Source organism: Drosophila mauritiana, chromosome 2R (assembly GCF_004382145.1).
Source record: "Drosophila mauritiana strain mau12 chromosome 2R, ASM438214v1, whole genome shotgun sequence".
Taxonomy (NCBI): Eukaryota; Metazoa; Arthropoda; class Insecta; order Diptera; family Drosophilidae; genus Drosophila; species Drosophila mauritiana.
In genome coordinates, this window is record NC_046668.1 from 16,844,400 (window position 1) to 16,861,207 (window position 16,808).

General features: G+C 41.1%; 1 protein-coding gene across 10 annotated transcripts in view; it reads right to left on the bottom strand.

The window, feature by feature from the left end:
* Positions 1-12,677, bottom strand: part of LOC117137177 (NACHT domain- and WD repeat-containing protein 1) — a 33,944-nt gene extending 21,267 nt beyond the window's left edge. For 7 of the 10 annotated variants that reach the window (XR_004459136.1, XR_004459137.1, XM_033298500.1 and 4 more), the window contains exons 1-2: positions 12,522-12,677; positions 11,437-11,558 (exon numbers count right to left, since the gene is read on the bottom strand). The gene's annotated coding sequence lies outside the window, so the exon portion shown is untranslated. Of the gene's footprint in view, positions 1-5,230; positions 5,246-10,997; positions 11,013-11,436; positions 11,559-12,521 lie in introns of those variants that run through there. The other 3 variants (XM_033298493.1, XM_033298495.1, XM_033298494.1) reach the window with 3 other exon arrangements.
* Between the last annotated feature and the right edge of the window lie 4,131 nt (positions 12,678-16,808).

A 16,808-nucleotide genomic window follows, 5' to 3' on the forward strand; every position in this document is an offset into this window, starting at 1 on the left:
TACAGCATGTTCACTTTTTATCAGGACACAATTTAGAAAGTGCCAACTAAGCTAGCCATTAAAAGCGTTACGAGCAACAAAGTTAACTATTTGGATTTTTATGTCTACACAGTTAGGTAGAGAACCCATTGAAAACAATATGCTTGTCAAACATCAATTATTGTCACGCATTTTCGGTGGATACAGCGGTATATAAAGCCAACGCAGTTTTTACGACCATAATTGGATATTTGATAGGGTATGCTGACCAAATTACTCATTTGCCTGCTGATAACGTTGATAACAACGAAGTTAATGTTTAAGTTAGCAATTTACCACAAAACCATTAATTTCAAGCTTAAATCACGCTCTCCAACTTAATACTCACTAGCTCATTAAAGCATTAAAAGCAATATGCTGTGCACATGGATTATTTTACATAATTTGTGGCACAGATACTTTGATAGTCCAGCTTAGATTTCTTTGGACTTTGGAATTTCATAAACATTATACATTTCTAAACTTAACTCGATAGCCTTCATGGCTTAAACCCATGGATTGCATCGACTATTTGGCTTACACTTTATTTCAACACATGCACACACGTAATAGCTAGTTTCCCCGAAATTCATGGTTAACAGACAATTTACCTTGACTAGAAATGATCGTTATTGGCGATTAACCCCATTATTAGTCAATTTCCGACGATTTAGGCTGGCGTTTCGTCAAAACTGTCAAACAAAAAAAATGTCTAGGGGGCGTGGAACTCAACGTTTATCGCTGGCTTGGGAGGAGGATATTAATGACTATAGGCAAACACAATTTATCCTTGTGCTGCCTGTGCTATTACTCCTCCACTGGGCTGTTGTATCTTGGACAACGTGGCCACTGTGGGTGTCAAATGGCCCCCATTACTGGATGGGCCAAATGTATGGCTGGGCCAACGGGGTTCCATTGAATGGGGAATGTGTCCAGAGCGTGCTGTCAATGCCGTCGATATTCTGTTAAATATTAAGAAGCAAGAAGAACCTTTCAGCGCCTGCTATCTGGCATTTAGAGTGAAGAAAACTTGGTATTGCTGGCATTGCAATATGCATTCCTTTTGCATTCACCATGTAATCGATAAAAATGTTCAGAAAGAGTTACTGAATTGTTAATAAAACAGGTGAGGTGACTTATTACTATTCAATTGAAATGCGTTCAAGGGGAGAATGTTTGGAATTACGGCTTGGCTCATAAATTATGTAAGTCATTCCTTTATTGTTTAAAGAAAAGAGCAATTTTATATTGTGCTTTTGAGTTTCTATGTAAAATGAATGTACACTTTAATCCTATTAAGTTATCATATTTAAAAAAGAACCACTGACATGTTGTTATTTGGATGGCATATGGCAAATGTAGGCAAAAACAAATTTTATAAATTCTTAAGAAATTTATGAAGACCGACGCTTTATATATCTAAAACTTTTCAAGCCCTTTTTAACTAATCTCCACTTGTATAAATATTTATAATATTTAATGTCTACTGAGAGTTTCACAGATATTTATTGAAAACATTTAAGCTCAAATCACATCAGTGAAAACAGATGCCAGTCACAATTCAATAAAGGCGTTATCGAGCCAATCTCGACTGGATATGACCATATTTGCTTGGCAACTTTATTAATGGATCCAAGCTTGGCGGTCAAATAGCCCCGACCCCTGACCCCTGGCCATTTGCACAATGGAATGAGTAGCTGGCCCAGCGTCCTCAAACTAAAATAAAAATAAAATATTGGCACTGACGCGCTAGACATAAATAAGTAAATAAATGATAATAAGCGAGAGGCCGCAACAGGCAGGAGCAAAAGCGGAAGGAGCGGCAGGAGTGGGAAAAGTAGGAATGGGAAATCCTGAATGGGCCTTGGGCAAACAGTTGGGCAAAGTCAGCAAAATTCAGCAAACTCGGAAAAGTAACCAAACACGGAATGGGCTCAACTGAAACGTATGTTTGAGGGGGGCATTAATAATAAATCCGATGCAGTGTGTGGGTGGGTATGTGTGTGTGTTAGCTCGCTTAGCTGCTCATTTTTTGTATAAATATTTAAGAGAAGAGAAAATAACAACAGGCGAATATTCTGGGCATGCCAAAATTAGAACAGTCGCCATTCATTTGCAAATGCCAGCGAGCCGAAAGTTTTCCCAGCCGTTATTACCTGCATTTGTATGCCAAGGAGAAGCTCAGCCGAAAAGTATGCCACAGAATTTGCTTCTCCTTCTCGCTTGTCTCGTGCAGCGGAAGTGGCGAGAAAGCGGGAGAAAGCAGTCAAGTATGCGTGCGTATGTGTGTGTGTGTGTGTGTGTCTGTGGAAATAGAGTGTGTTTCACTTTTTTTGTAAACAGCTGCGTCTGGCATACCGCACAGTGGAAACAGAGTGTTATTTCGCCACAAGCTCACAGTGCGTATGAGTAATATTTGTACATGCTCTAAGTTTGCGAATGCTAAGACAATGTAACTTTTCCAAGTTGTTATAAGCAAGCTTCTTGTCCAGTTTTAAAGTGCTTACTTATAAAACCGAACGATTTTCTATTAAAACTTAGAATTAGACTAGGGACCACTGTGCAATAGAATTTCTCATTGAAATAAAAGTTTATGCCGCCATCAGGCCAGACGTGGGCTTTTGCCCCCCCATCGATGCCTTTGATAAATACAAAATGAGCTGCCATTTGCCGAATGCTTCGGCATCTCAGCCTGGTCGCGGCACAATTGATTTGGTTCGCTTCTGTTTTTCCTGATTTTTTTTTGTGCTTGGTCCAGCAAGAAAATTGAGCAATTTCGGGTCTTAAATGTTGTCGCAGCTCCCAATCGGCACCAAATTGCCAACGCTCGATTCTGGCCAGTTTCCTGTAATCAACTACGTGATCGAACGCATTTGGCAGCGAGCAAGCAATTTGCATGAATCGAGCTTTGATTTATGAAGGGAATACGAGTGCACATCCTGTACTTGGATGGCCAGAGCCTCACTGTGCTCACTGTGGTCTCATCCCGGCACTCGATGAAGTCAATTGTGGTGGTTGGGGAGGGGTGGCTTCGATGGCCCTTGACTCGAAACCCTTTTCAAATCCGGGACTTGACGAGCCAGAACCAATTGTGCTCCATTCGCCCGAGGCCTTTAATTTTCAGCCATATTCTTTGACAATTTTGTGCTCTGCTTACCTGAAGGTCATCGCCAACAGTGCCCACCATCGAAAATTCAAAGGCACCTGCTGCCGGGCCCGCATTTTATTTATGCCGAGCAGGTAGCAAAGCGACGGGGGGAAGGGGAGCGCGGAAAAGAAATGCAAAAACAATTCCAAGTGTGTCTTTCATTCGGAGCCCACTTGTCGTCTCTTTTGCGCCTTTGTCTTCGACTGCCACCGCCCTCAGCCCTTTTACTTTCGCTTGTGGTAACAGGGCTGGCAGCCACAGGACCAAAAATATAGCTATCTCAGGAAGAAAATTGTGGCTTTAAGTCGATAGGATATCTTACAATATAATTCGAAATATTTACTTAAAGAAGTTGAACAACTTATCATGACAAAGTATTTTTCTACAATCATATGAAGTGGATTTTCATATACATGCAACTTCAACCGATTTAAGCAGAATTTAATATCTGTTTCTTGTCATGCCTTAGCAGGTCATTTAGGTAATTGGCTTGGTGATGCCTTTGTTAGGCAATCAAGAAATATATAGCGGGAATACAGCCTCATGAAATATGCAACAGTTTCGGGGTTTCCACGAAAAAGTAGCCAGATTTATCGAGAGACTGGCAGAGTCACCAGCACCGCCAGCATGACTGTCAAAAGTAAATAAGCTTGCACAGGCAGCTCACGCAATTCATGGCTGAATACATTGAGCGGGCGCAGGCAAATCTAGGGTAGCGAGTCGGCCTAAAACATGAAAAACTTATGGAAAGTGCGGCATAAATCAGAAGACATGTCGACGGCAGTGGCAGCCCCGCCCCCTTTTGGGTCTCCACCCCTTTGTCTGTCTGCAGGACTCGCGCTTAAACACACTCACCCACACTCATAACACCCACATTCACACACACACACACACACATACACAAGGCTGTGCGCATTTCCGGTCGCTTGGCAAATTCGATTTCATGGCATTGTCACGTAAAATGCTCCCCGAATTTCATGTCAATGAATTTTCCTTTTTTTATGTCTGTCTTTCTGTTCGGCTGGTGTATTGGCCTGCGTGTGTGCGTTAACTTATTGTAGTCTTAACATTTTGCACAAATGGCTCTCGTTCTCCCCTTTCGATTTCAGCAAACTTTGTCCTGCCCGAGTCAACAATTTTGATTCTATTTACACATTATTATTATGGCAAGAATTTCGCCTGCGATCGGGCGTGCAAGGAGGTGAAAATCCTTGCCCGCCATTTCGTATTTAATTATTTAAGGATTTACTTTGAGGCCATTCAAGCCTTTATGTAAGGCCCATGGGAATTCACAATGCGACTGATGGGAAACTCGAAAAGAGTGGCAGGTGTCAGGTGTCCCGAGTACTTTGAAGAGGGCTCTGGAATACTAGTACTATTTGATGTTATTCCTTGAGTGAATGGTTAAGCAATCTTATACAGTTTTACTTGAAGTTAAAGTCGTTTTTGGTGCTAAAAAAACGAATATAACTCAATCAAACTAATAGGGAGTTAATTGATTTGTTTTGAGTCTAAATGTGCAAGAAATATTTGTAATCTATGTTAAAATGCATTAGAAAAAGCAAAGCAATTTGCTTCAATGAAACACGAGTCATGTGAAGAATTCAATAGAAAATCAAACTAAACTTAAACGATAGCAAAACCTGGTATTTCAGTATAATAATCTGTTTTCAAAGGAACAAAACTCTGTGAAATTCTTAAAGCCCTTTTAAAAAATACTTCTATTATAGAGAAATCAGTAATTGCTAAATGTAAAGCTGCACACAAAGCATTTCTCCACAAAGTCAACCAGACAACTAATGCGGTTACTAAGAATTCAAAGATAAAGTTCTTTAAATGGAACGAAAATATCTAGCATTTGTAGTGGCAAATTCCTGGCATTTTTGCGAGTGCCTTTATTTTGTGTAAATTTTTGGGGTAGTCTGCCACTGAAATACAACGCGTAATTGTACATTAAGCAAATATGATAAGCAGCTTTCAAGTTAATGATGCGTGCTACGTTTATGCCGTGATGTGTACGGCTCCAATGCCCCCATCCATTTCAATTCCCCAGCGAGCACTCACCCACTTATCGCCAGAAATCACAAATCATTTTCATGGGAATGTGTGCGTGTGCTCCAATTAGGCCACCAGCAGACAGAAAACCGGAAAAAGCGGGCCAGCCCGAATGGATAATTCAAAATTATTGATTTGCCACGTTTTCATTTCAAATTACTGGCACTGACAAATTTGAACAGGAAAACGCGTTGGCTGTATATGTAGGTACATCGATTGTGGCTTTTTGAGTTGAAAAACTTTACCCGCCACTCAATTATCCACTTTTGCGGTACAGTGAATATCGCGGTATTGAGACAACATTTTGCGCTTTTCATTAGCCAAATTAAGGCAGCGAAACTTTGTTGGCGCCGGGAAAATTTTAATTTCCATTTCCATTTAAACTCCTTGTTTATTTTGTTAGCTGAAGGGAGTTAGGTTGAAAAGGAAGCACACTCAACGCCATACTTGTCTTACTGCCCATAAAATGTAAAAAAAAAGTTGTATGCCAAGAAAAAGTCAATTCTTGTGCCCTCAATTCTACACTCAAAGAAAAGGTAAGTTGGGTGAAAAGTTTCTGGACTTTTACCAAAAGCAAACTTTGTATTATTTGGTAAAAATATTTTCATGACTTATAAAGTTCTTATAACAACTTCTTATGATAATAAACTACCCAGACACAAACATGGAAATGCACCTTAAAAAAATTAAAGAACAAATATATTTTGATGAACAATCTGGTTGTTAAATAGGTCATGCACTTTTAAAATGTAATTCCAAGAGGGATTGTCATGTTTTGTTGCCGACAGGTTACGTTGCCAGCAGATTTGCATGCATAGTGCAGGAGTTGTTGGCCTAAAAGACGAGAAAAACACGCCCATTCTGCGGTCTAAGGCCGCTCAGCAGCAAATTGGTTTTTCCGGAGGCTTTTCCCAAGGCTTTCCCGGCTCGTTTGGCTTCGTTGCGTTTCATTTCGTTGGCCGGACCCTTTGGACAGCATTGTTGCGGCCATATAGAGTCGTGGTTCTGGATGCAATCCCCAGCTCCCCGCTGCTTGGGATATGGCTGGTGCACGCCAAGTGCCAACATTCATTAAACGGCCATAAACAAGTGGTGCAGATTGCGTTGGCCAACAGCAACCACCAGCGGCCAAAAGGCGACAGCGGTGCTGCAAATGGATGCCACGTCAAAACGCATGCAACAGCTCTTGTTTATGAGTTGCATTTTCCATTTTCACACACTCAGTGCAGTCGAGCACGCAAAGTTTTAACACAAGTATATAAATAATATTTTTTTTGACAAGGAAAAACTGCTGTACATTCGTACGCCCTTGTAATTTAATAGTTGCTTAAGGAATACGCAAATGGATTTTAAAATACTTTTGCTGAAGGTAGTAGCACAATATTGAGAAGGATGCAAGTATATGTAAACAAAATAATAATGAAATAATTATAGGAATTTGTGTAGAATATGATATAAAATCAGCTCACAATTTGTTGTTTAAAGAAAGTGTAGACATAGCTCGTACAAATTTTTGACGGATTTCATTTGCATGTTTTGATTTGTTTTCCATAAGTTTTCCCATAATTTGCCTTCCGCAAAGACGATTTCCACACATAACTTATGGAAAAGCTCTCTGACAATTGCTCTCTACTCGATCGACAGAAAATAGTTTCAGACAGCGTGACTAAGCCTGATTGGAACTGCCAAACTGTTTAAACCAGCTATTCCAGCCAAGTTTTCCTTGAAATGGAATCAATGGGGTACGCGGGCCAGATGGGGAAATGACTAATGCCCCGATGACAACTTCTCATAATCATCTAGCTTTGTCGGCTTCCTCGTTTCACTTCGTTCTAAGTTTACGGATGTATCGGAAATTGGGGCAAAGGAAGCGAGACGGAAACGGAAGTGACATACCTACATACATAACGGGTGTGACACTTTAAAGCCTTTTATAGAGAGCATTTCAACGAAATGCATTTGGCATGTATTTAAAAATTATATTTTATGTGTAATCTCCCTAAAGTTATGCATACATTATACGAAATAAGCTATTTGAAAGTTCCTTTATATTTATTTAGGCATAACAGAAATACAAAACTGCAATGTTGTTTGGCTTTTAAATACTTCTCTTCTCCAAAAATTATAGTAGTTGGAATCATATTGTTGCATATGTATTATATTTCGTGACTGTGATTGACTTTTATTTCATCATTATAAGTTTTACTGAACTAATGATTTCATATTAAGACCAGTTTATCTGTAGCGCCTTAGTTACTTGATAACTGAAAACTATTCTGCAGAGCATCGGCAATTCTATGTCAAGTGTTAGCTAGTTTGTTTATTTGATTTTTGTGTATCCATTTCCAGCTGTACCCAGCGGAGACCGGCGAATCCCCGAGCGCATTTCATATTTAATTAAAATCGAGGCACCCACAGACACCCGCAATACAAACAGACACACATGCAAACACACGGCCGCTCATCCACGAGCACTTGGCCATAATACAACGACCATTTAAAAAGGTGGGGTGTGGACGGGGGGCGGGGCAGGCAGCGACGTCGTCTGGAAAATGGTAATAACAAAACGTTGGGCAAATATTTAAAATCTTCCGAATGCCGCATTAATGAGCTTTTATTTTGACGGCGATAAGCACAGCACACAAAAACACACGCAGTTGGAAACAAATTATGGCTAATTCACGATTGCTTTATGCTAAACAGATGGGAAGGCAAAAAAAAGTGTAATATGTATTCTGCAAGCGCAAAATCAAAACAGAGAAAAGGCGGCCCAGCCACGCCTACCGCATTCCGCCCACAAGTGCTGGCCAGGCGGGCGAGGCAATTAAAGCGCGTGACGAAAACATTTCGCTGCCACGCCCATGAAAATTTCATCCATCAGCTGAGGAGGATCCTCCATTCTATGCAGAGAGAAAAATACTATTGTTCTTCGCCATTTTCACAATAATTTATTCGACTTAAAGTGGCATGACTTCTATTTAAGCTTAAAAGCCATATTTCAGCATAGTAACGAATAGTTCAGGGTAGAAATTCTGCACTTCATTCCTTTCTTTGCAAATAAAGTTTTAGTTTTAAAAGCAGAAAATTCAAAGTTTGGCCTAAATAATATTTAAAGTGAGCTGCGTTTCCATTCAATTAAAACTTGAATTTCAAGTGCAATTAGAAAATATTTTTAATTAATTTTTCTGGCTGCTTTTGCAACTCTAGCTGTCGGCATTTGTTAATAATTCTATTCCAATCAACTTATTCGTTTTTTTTTGTATAACGGCTGCTGCTTTTCGCTGCCCTCCGCACATTTCTCTTTGTTTTCGTTGCCATAATTCATTTCCCGCTTTTCTGGAGGCCGCGAAAAGCACGGGAAAACCCTAGAAAAATGCGTTGAATGCGAAAAACATTTTGTAAAAGCCAGGATCAAGTGTGTGCATTTTCAGGGGAGAAGATATGTGTGTGTGCGTGTGTGGGTGCGTTGGCTGTGCTTATTAAGTGGTTCGAGTGCTGATTTATAGCACTTTACCCTCCAGTCATGACGGTTATCCTGTCAGCTTCAACTGAAGGACAGGACACTCGTCCTCTGTCCTTCATTCCTGCGGACGGCGCACCCAGCACATTCGGTTAAAGTTTTAAGCGCTCACTTTGCATCTAAAGTGTGTTCGGCAGATAAATGTTCTACACGCGCGTTACTCATACGCCGTGTTGGTAAAGGTAAAGCGGCTGCAAAAACAAACCGCACTTTACCTAATTGAACCAGCCACGAAAAAATAACAAGGTCGCTGATTAATTTAGCTGGGAATGTCATTTAATGCTTCAACTTAAAGTTACCACTTTTGGCACAATTTAATTAGATCTGTTGTAAAAGAATTACCAGTGAGATGATATATTATACCCCTTACTCGTAGAGTATAAGGGTATACTAGATTCGTTGAAAAGTATGTAACAGGCAGAAGGAAGCGTTTACGCCTATATAAATTATATATATTCTTGATCAGGATCAATCGCCGCCTGTCCGTATGAACGTCGAGATCTCAGGAGCTATAAACGATAGAAGATTCAGCATATAGATTCTAGAGACAAAGGCGCAGCGCAAGTTTGATGGCCCATTTTGACACGCCCACTCTAATGCCCTAAAACCGCCCAACCGCCCGCTCTTATTTTTATATTTTATAATGATCATTCGTTTCTTCGAAAAACCAGACACATAAATAACTAATTTTCACTTGGTACACGTGGCTTGGAACAGAGAATGTATTTTCCAGTTGAAATAATCTGACATAAGCTGAAGTACATATTGTTCCAAAAATATTGCTCATAATTCTCACGATTCCATTCAAATTCGTTCTTGTCAGTTTATAACTCTATGTCTTTCTGTCTAGATCGTTTTCATTTTTGGCAAGTAGCGAAATTGACTTGAACTACATTTGCTAGATTTCTATTTTCCCCCCAAATGTTTACACTACCACTCACAATATCTTTCGCGGCCCATTCGCACAACAAAGAACGAAACGGATGCAATAAAAAAAGGTGGCAAGTCTGGAACAAATTAATATATTTACGGACATATGGATTGCTTGGGCGGACGTATTAAACTGGCTGTAAAATTGACCTACGGGCATTACTCAAGTCTGGCGATCGCTATCGGATTTTGCTCGACCCAAATAAGATTTTCCCGAACCGTGGAAATGGACATGGTTTCGGTCAAGTGCAAAAGCAAAAGCAACGGCACTCGCCCATAAACTTTTTATAGTTTCAATAAATATAAAATTTGAGAGCCATTAAAATCGGTCCGAAACATGCAAAGGCATTCTGCATTTGTTTGTTGCCGCCGTTCTTTTGCAATTCACTGTTCTTGTTCGCTTTCGAGTTTTATGTATGTGTTTCAAATAATGTGAGCGTGCAGGATTTTGGGATATGCGTACATACGATTTTCTGCAGCGAATATAAACAAAGTTTTAATGTTTATATAGAGCTCAGAGAGACAGCGTCAGCGAAAAGCGAATTACGCATACGCCATGAATAAAATATATCATTTCGGGTATGGTGCTAATTCACTTTCTTAAGCTTGGAGAATTTAAACGGCAAACTGAGCTCCTTGCTAAGTCGATTATTAAAGTGTTATAATGATTATGTGTTTTTGGTAGAAAACTCTTTTGGCCAACCAAAAGTTTGTCTCTTTTCTTGCTGGCTACTTGATTTTGACATTTTGCTGGAGCATTTGGCGCATATTTATTTAGCTCGATTGCTTCTAGTAAAGCACTAACTTATTGGTAAACAAAAATGAAAGAAAAACGCTTTCAAGAGACTTTATTTAACCGGTGTCATAAGTCAAAATACTTTAACGGTCTGTTAAATTTGGTCTAAATTAAATGCTCGCTTGTGAATTTATGCTACAAAGTTATGTCTGTTGCTTAATTTATATTATGTACGGTATCTTGCCTGGGTTTACTACTAAATGAAATATCGATTAATTACTTGCCAATTTACCCTCATCAACTTTCTGCCCAGACCTTTAATTAGAAGTAAACGAATGTTCTGCTGGATGCCAAAAGTCCTATCTTATTGGACATATCATTTAATAAGCACATATGGCATTCACGTAATCCACGATGGTTTCGCTGAATTATCAGACATTAAACTCTTTATGAAAATGCTAAATAATGAACTTGGCGAATCGTTAAGAGTTGTACATGCCCATACACATGAATGCTTATGTACGCCAGAGTTTGGTTAATTTTTTAATAAGTATTCAACGCTTCTTCGGGCAATTTTTCCAAGAATTTACCTGAGTGTGTGCGTGCGTCGTAAACATTTTTATTGGCCATTTTCGACATGAGAGGCAATGAAAGGATATGCCAAGCCAGGTCGGAAAATGCTTTATGATGGCCGAATGACGGAAGCAGAGACGCAGAAGCAGAAACAAAAATAAAAACAAAAAAATGAAACATTTTCATTTCCATTTTCGTTTGTGCTTTCGTTTTTGTTGTTTGTCATGGCCCATTCAATTATCTTAATATTACGCATACGCCGCATGGGCTGCCAGACCAAGCAGTTTGGGTCGATGTGGTGAAGGCTGGATTGGGGTAGCCCAAAAAGAGAAGAGAAACTAATTACCGTCGGCCAAATAAACAAGACTCTCGAGAATTTCGGCCTGAGTGCGTTTATTGATATCGAATTGCGGCTTAAATGTGAGTGGAATTGCGGCCGACTCGCGGTTCTCTTACCTTTTGCCAAATTTCACGCAAGGTCCGGCAAAAATCCGTTAGTCCATCATTGTTTCTACCAACTGATTTATTCACAAATTATTTTCACTTTTTCATTTGCACTGTGCTTTCCGCTTGACGTGCTGTAAATTCGATAAACAGAAACGGAATCGTTGTGGACTAGAAAGGACACTTGGCGTTTGACTTTGGTCCTGGCGTTTTAGTTGGGCATCTCTCATTTACATTTTATGCATATTTTAATTGTTTTCAGATACGGAAAGACGTGCCAAACGCTAAAACGCCCTCGGAATCCGCACAGGCGGAAGCCAACAATGAACAATAAACAGGTCCTGCGGCTCGGGATCCAGCTGTGGTCATTGCACTTGGCACAATTCCTTTCCTTATTTTTTTTGCCTCGTTTTGTCTTCATTTAATTGAAAATTAGAACGAAGTTTGTGCTGTCCCAGACAGGATTTGCATTGCCCCAGCCCGTGCCCAGTCGCTTTGTTTGTTAAACTTCAATTAGGCAAGTTTTTCCAATTAAAATTTTCGCGCTGCAATTTTAAGGGTTCTTTGCTGGCCGGTCTAACTTTCCGAGTGGTTGGTTTAATTGGTTTTTATTTTCTGTAGCCCCTTTTATCGGGCTGCATTGTTCCCATATCAATCTCAGTCAAGCTAAGGGAACCCGGACGGAGACATTGATAAATGCAAAAGGGTGCCGAACCGAGAAATGGGTCGGAAATCGCATTGCCCATATAGACCATATATTTAATTGGGGAAATGCTGCACTACGAAAAGGGAGATCTTTTAATCGCAAAATCCTTTAAGAGCCGATTTAATAATCTACTTCTTAGTATGTATATTTAGATACACTCCATTTAAAGATAGTAAGCGAACATAGTTACGCAGGTCGGGAAATACAATGCCGTTTAGGCAAGGTCTATAATCAAAGGAATGTCGCACCTGCTGCGGGGGGAAGCTGGGGTAAACTGGAATCGCTGGATATAAATATAAACAACTACCCCATGCCGTTCTAATGCCAGGCCCCAAACTCCGGTGTCTGTGTGCGTGTGTATCTGTGTGTGCTGGGTATTTCACTTATTTACACTTCACTTCGGCTGCTGATTTTGATTCTGCCGCCGCTGCTCACTTGTTCGCGCGCCCGTTTTCAAAGTTTTCCCCAGCTTTTCCTTATTTATTCATTTTTTTTTCTAAATATTTGTTTGGGTGCCGCCAGGTTCGCTTTTCCGCTGCGAGCACCAAACGCTTTCAACTTCGACGAGGAACTGAGCGGCGGAGCAGCTCGGAAAAGCCGAAAGCTTTCGGCCCAGAAACACTATGGAAATGGCACACAGAGAGTGAGCGAGGCAAGGAGCACAAGCTCATGGGGCTGGCTGTTGCTTTGTTTTCCTCGAAATCAGGCCGAAAACGAGGGGAGTGGGCCGAAACACTTGTGGCTCAAAGAAGGCTTCCATGTTGCCGGCTGTTTGGCAACACGCCTGAATGTTGCCCCAGCCATTAATCGTGTTGCCTTGTCGCGTGAGATGAGTGCACTTTTGCACACACTCGTACACCTCGAAATGCCGGCACTTTTCGACCAATTAATATCGACCGATATAAAGTGTAAACACTTTTTGGCCTTAGGCCATCTGCTTCTGGCCAAAACTGGCGGCCAGATAAGATAAACAATAAAACACCCACGAGGCATGTTGCTGCTACCCCGTGTTGTCATTGCCACACTGCTCAATGGGATTTTTGTTTAGTGCGGCTCGCATTCGGATTCAGATCCACATTCGGTTGCCAGTGCCCAATCTGCTCGACGACTGTTCGCTTTTTCGGATTCTCGATTCCCAGGCAGAAACCGGAGGAGCCGTCGAATGTGGCAAGCTTTTGGAGCCTGCGGCTCGGGTTCCACTTCCACTCCGTTTCACGATGTGCTCAAGAATCCACCGCCCACCGCCCGCCAGCGTCTTGAGCCTCTTTGGCGCCCGACGAGGTGACAATTCCATTTAAGAATTGCGGGCATAGCTTTGTTATTGCCCATGACCATTCTAGCCAACCATTCCGGCTAACAATGGAATAGTTATCTCTTCGTTACTGCCCTAGACTGTTTAGTGTTGTGGAATTAGTGTATACTTATCTGATAGTATTTCATTTGGAACGAATCTAGTTTACAGAATGGATTGTTATTGTTATACATTACCTTTATCATGTTTTTAATAAAGCTTAGTTCGAAATATTAAGTATGTTAGGTGATTCAAATGTAGCAGCTTAAGAGCTCCTTAGCATCATCGACTAAGGCGTCGTGGATTTATGGGTCGTCAAAGGATACACTCCATTAAATGGTGCTCCAACTGTAATCAAATAGTTCTGTTAACGAATTGCCTTTTTCACGACCTTATATAGACATTTACATAAAGGTCTTTATTATCGCGGAGAAGCTGCGCCGCGGAAGGGCAATGAACTTTTGTTTTCGCAGGACCTTAAAGCATTGAAGCTCAGGTGTCGGGTGTACCGTCTGCTGCAAATTAAGTGCGATTAGTCAGCCAACGGGTTGTCACGGATGCCCCGGGGCATTAGCATAAGCATGATGGTCCCCGGGGTCCAGGTCCGCTGAAATGGCTGCTCTCTGGTCCCTGGACAAAATCAATTTCTGTAGTTAATAAGCCTGCACCCTGCTGTGGATCAAGCTGCGTGCTCTTTTCACGAGAGACGCCACGAGGCGGGCGGATGGGTTCGTGCCACCGTGGGATCTAATTAAATGGATGTGTTTAGAGGTCCTGCGGCGCATTGTGTTGCTGGCTGCTGCTCCACGGACTCCTGCGATCCTTGGGCTAATGCACTGGCTCCCCCCGATGATGTTGCATAAATTAATTGATTTATCAAGTGCACGCCGACTCTACGTCTTAATTAGCATTTTCTGTTTGTGGTGGCCCACGACGCGTATACGCAATTAGTACATATTTGCCTCGTTAATTACTAGCCATGTACGCATTAGATAACAGGCCACACGTGGCCCGGCAGCCTTTTGAGGATTTATGGCAAAAGGGTCTGGGCCAGAGCTGCTGGCCAAGGCACGAAACACCTCCATCTGCTTAACGACCCATAAATCTAAACACTCTCGCCAAGGCACATAAATAAAACCCAATTCAACGCAATAAAATAAAATGTCCAGATAATGCATTCGCAAAAATGAGAAAAAATCAATTTTTAGTTTTTAGTCTATGCTAACCTGTACCAGTTACCCACATTGTGAGCGTTTGCAAACATTTATTTTAGCTAAGCCACAGCAAATTTTGGCCAAAGTGCAAACTGGTTAGCTGACTGTCAAACTACCAACGAAATTCCAGTTTTGCGGCTGCCAATTGAAATGCTTTTCGCATTGAATTGTTTTGAAAGTGCTAATGGGATTAAGCAGATCCTGAATGGCTAAGAGGATGATGATGAGCTCTGATGCTGAATTCGGTGGGAGTAAGGGGATATTGTGCTTAAATTAAAATAACTAGGAATAATTTAAGCTGGTTTATTTAATGGCATTAATTTGGGCACATTGGGCTTAAGGCTAGGGTTTCATATTAAAAATGTGCTGCTCATAAATTTAAAGTGCAAATTTGCCGTTCAGCTGACATTTATTTCGATTGCAAAATTGTGTCCCGAATGGTAAGGTCGAGAAAAAAATACATATTTCGACCGCATCTGTTGATATAAAGTTTTTCCTGTACGCACATCCGTGTGTATGACCATAAAACAGTGATACAGCATCTCTGCCTGTCACTCTGTTGATGCATTGAATGGCCAAAAGGCTTAGAAAAAGTGATGAAATGGGCGCTGAATACATGGCCAAAAAAAGAAAGAAAATGGGCTCCGCCTACCACCTGTTTGGCTTACAGCGCTAATCCATCAATGGCAACAAGGCAGAAAGTGCCAACAGCAGCTTCGAGTGCTTTAGCCCAAAGTAAACACTGGCGCAAAAAATAAACCCAATAAAATTGCCAATGCTTTTGTTTAGAAAAGCAAGAACAACGAGCCACCGGCTCCATTAAAATACATATTCGAAAAGCCCTAAAAATCCATTCATTCAGGTGGGTCGTAAAAGCGCGAATGGCCGCAATTCCCCAACCACCACCCACTCACCCACTAACCCACCAACCACACATACACACACACACATATGGCCATGGAAAATGGCCCTCCATCATTCATCGATTGGGGATGTAGATTTGCCGCACTCTGTAATATCCTGCAATCGAAGTTGGTGTTTTCTTTTATTCTACTTCCATACCGTACTTTTCCCATGTTCTACGTTTTATTTATGCTCGTATTCTTACAGTTCAATAAAGTTCAATAAATTCAGCGACTAGCAAGTGGATTTCGCTGATAAACACAGACGGATCAAGCAAATTAAAGTCCTTAGCCTGCCAGGCATCCTGTCGCATCCGAGTGATGCAAAAACAGATGCTTTCGACTGGCTTACGGATTCTGAGTCCTGAGTTTTAAGTCCTGAATCCGACAGTGTCAGCGGGCAGAAGGTCAAAGGAGCACATCGACTGGCATTGATGGACGAGGGGGTCAGGATCGAAAACATATCCCAAGGTCATCGAAGCCACACATGTAATCGCTTACCCGTAGTTGTAAAATGAAAACCCAATTTAGGCGCCATATTTTTCGATTTTGAAGTACTAACAGTTGGGCTTTAAAATGGTTTAAATATGTTATCCGAAATATTGATAAATATAGAAATTTACAATGTTCATTTTCCCATTCGCAAATCAATAATTGTTGCGCATAAAGTTGATGTGGCGAATACCTTGTAAATCACAGAGACAATTTGAATTCCAAGAAATGCGTCACTTAATTTGCAGGGACAGCAGCAGGACCTCTGCTCGTCCTTCTCTTTATTCAGTTCGATAGCCATTGTCATCGACAGCCATCGATTTGGGTTTTTTTACAAAGGACTGCCCTTCATTTGACTTGTCTGCCGTTCCGGATTCATATCTATATCTAAATAATGGGATGTCACTTTTAATTTGAGCGGCGATTAATATGCCTAGTCAGTGGACTGACTACCCTCAGACGCAGAAAATCCTCTGTTCGCAGTTCCAAATAAAAAGCAGAATGGAAAAAGAGACAAAAGCTGCAGGATTCAAGGCATTTCGACATCTTCATTGTGCTTATCTGATTCGGGGCAGAAACACACACACTCTCGCGTATTTAACTTTCCACTAAGGATGCCATGGATACTCCCAGTCGTTCATTGTTGGTTTTAGAGGGACAATTAGCCGAGTAGTCCCCACAATTTAATTGTTATAAATGCCAAGGCTGAATGTGAATTAAGTAATATTTATGGAAGGCTGTGAAAGGATATCGGGATGCCGGGAAACTCTTCCCACGCG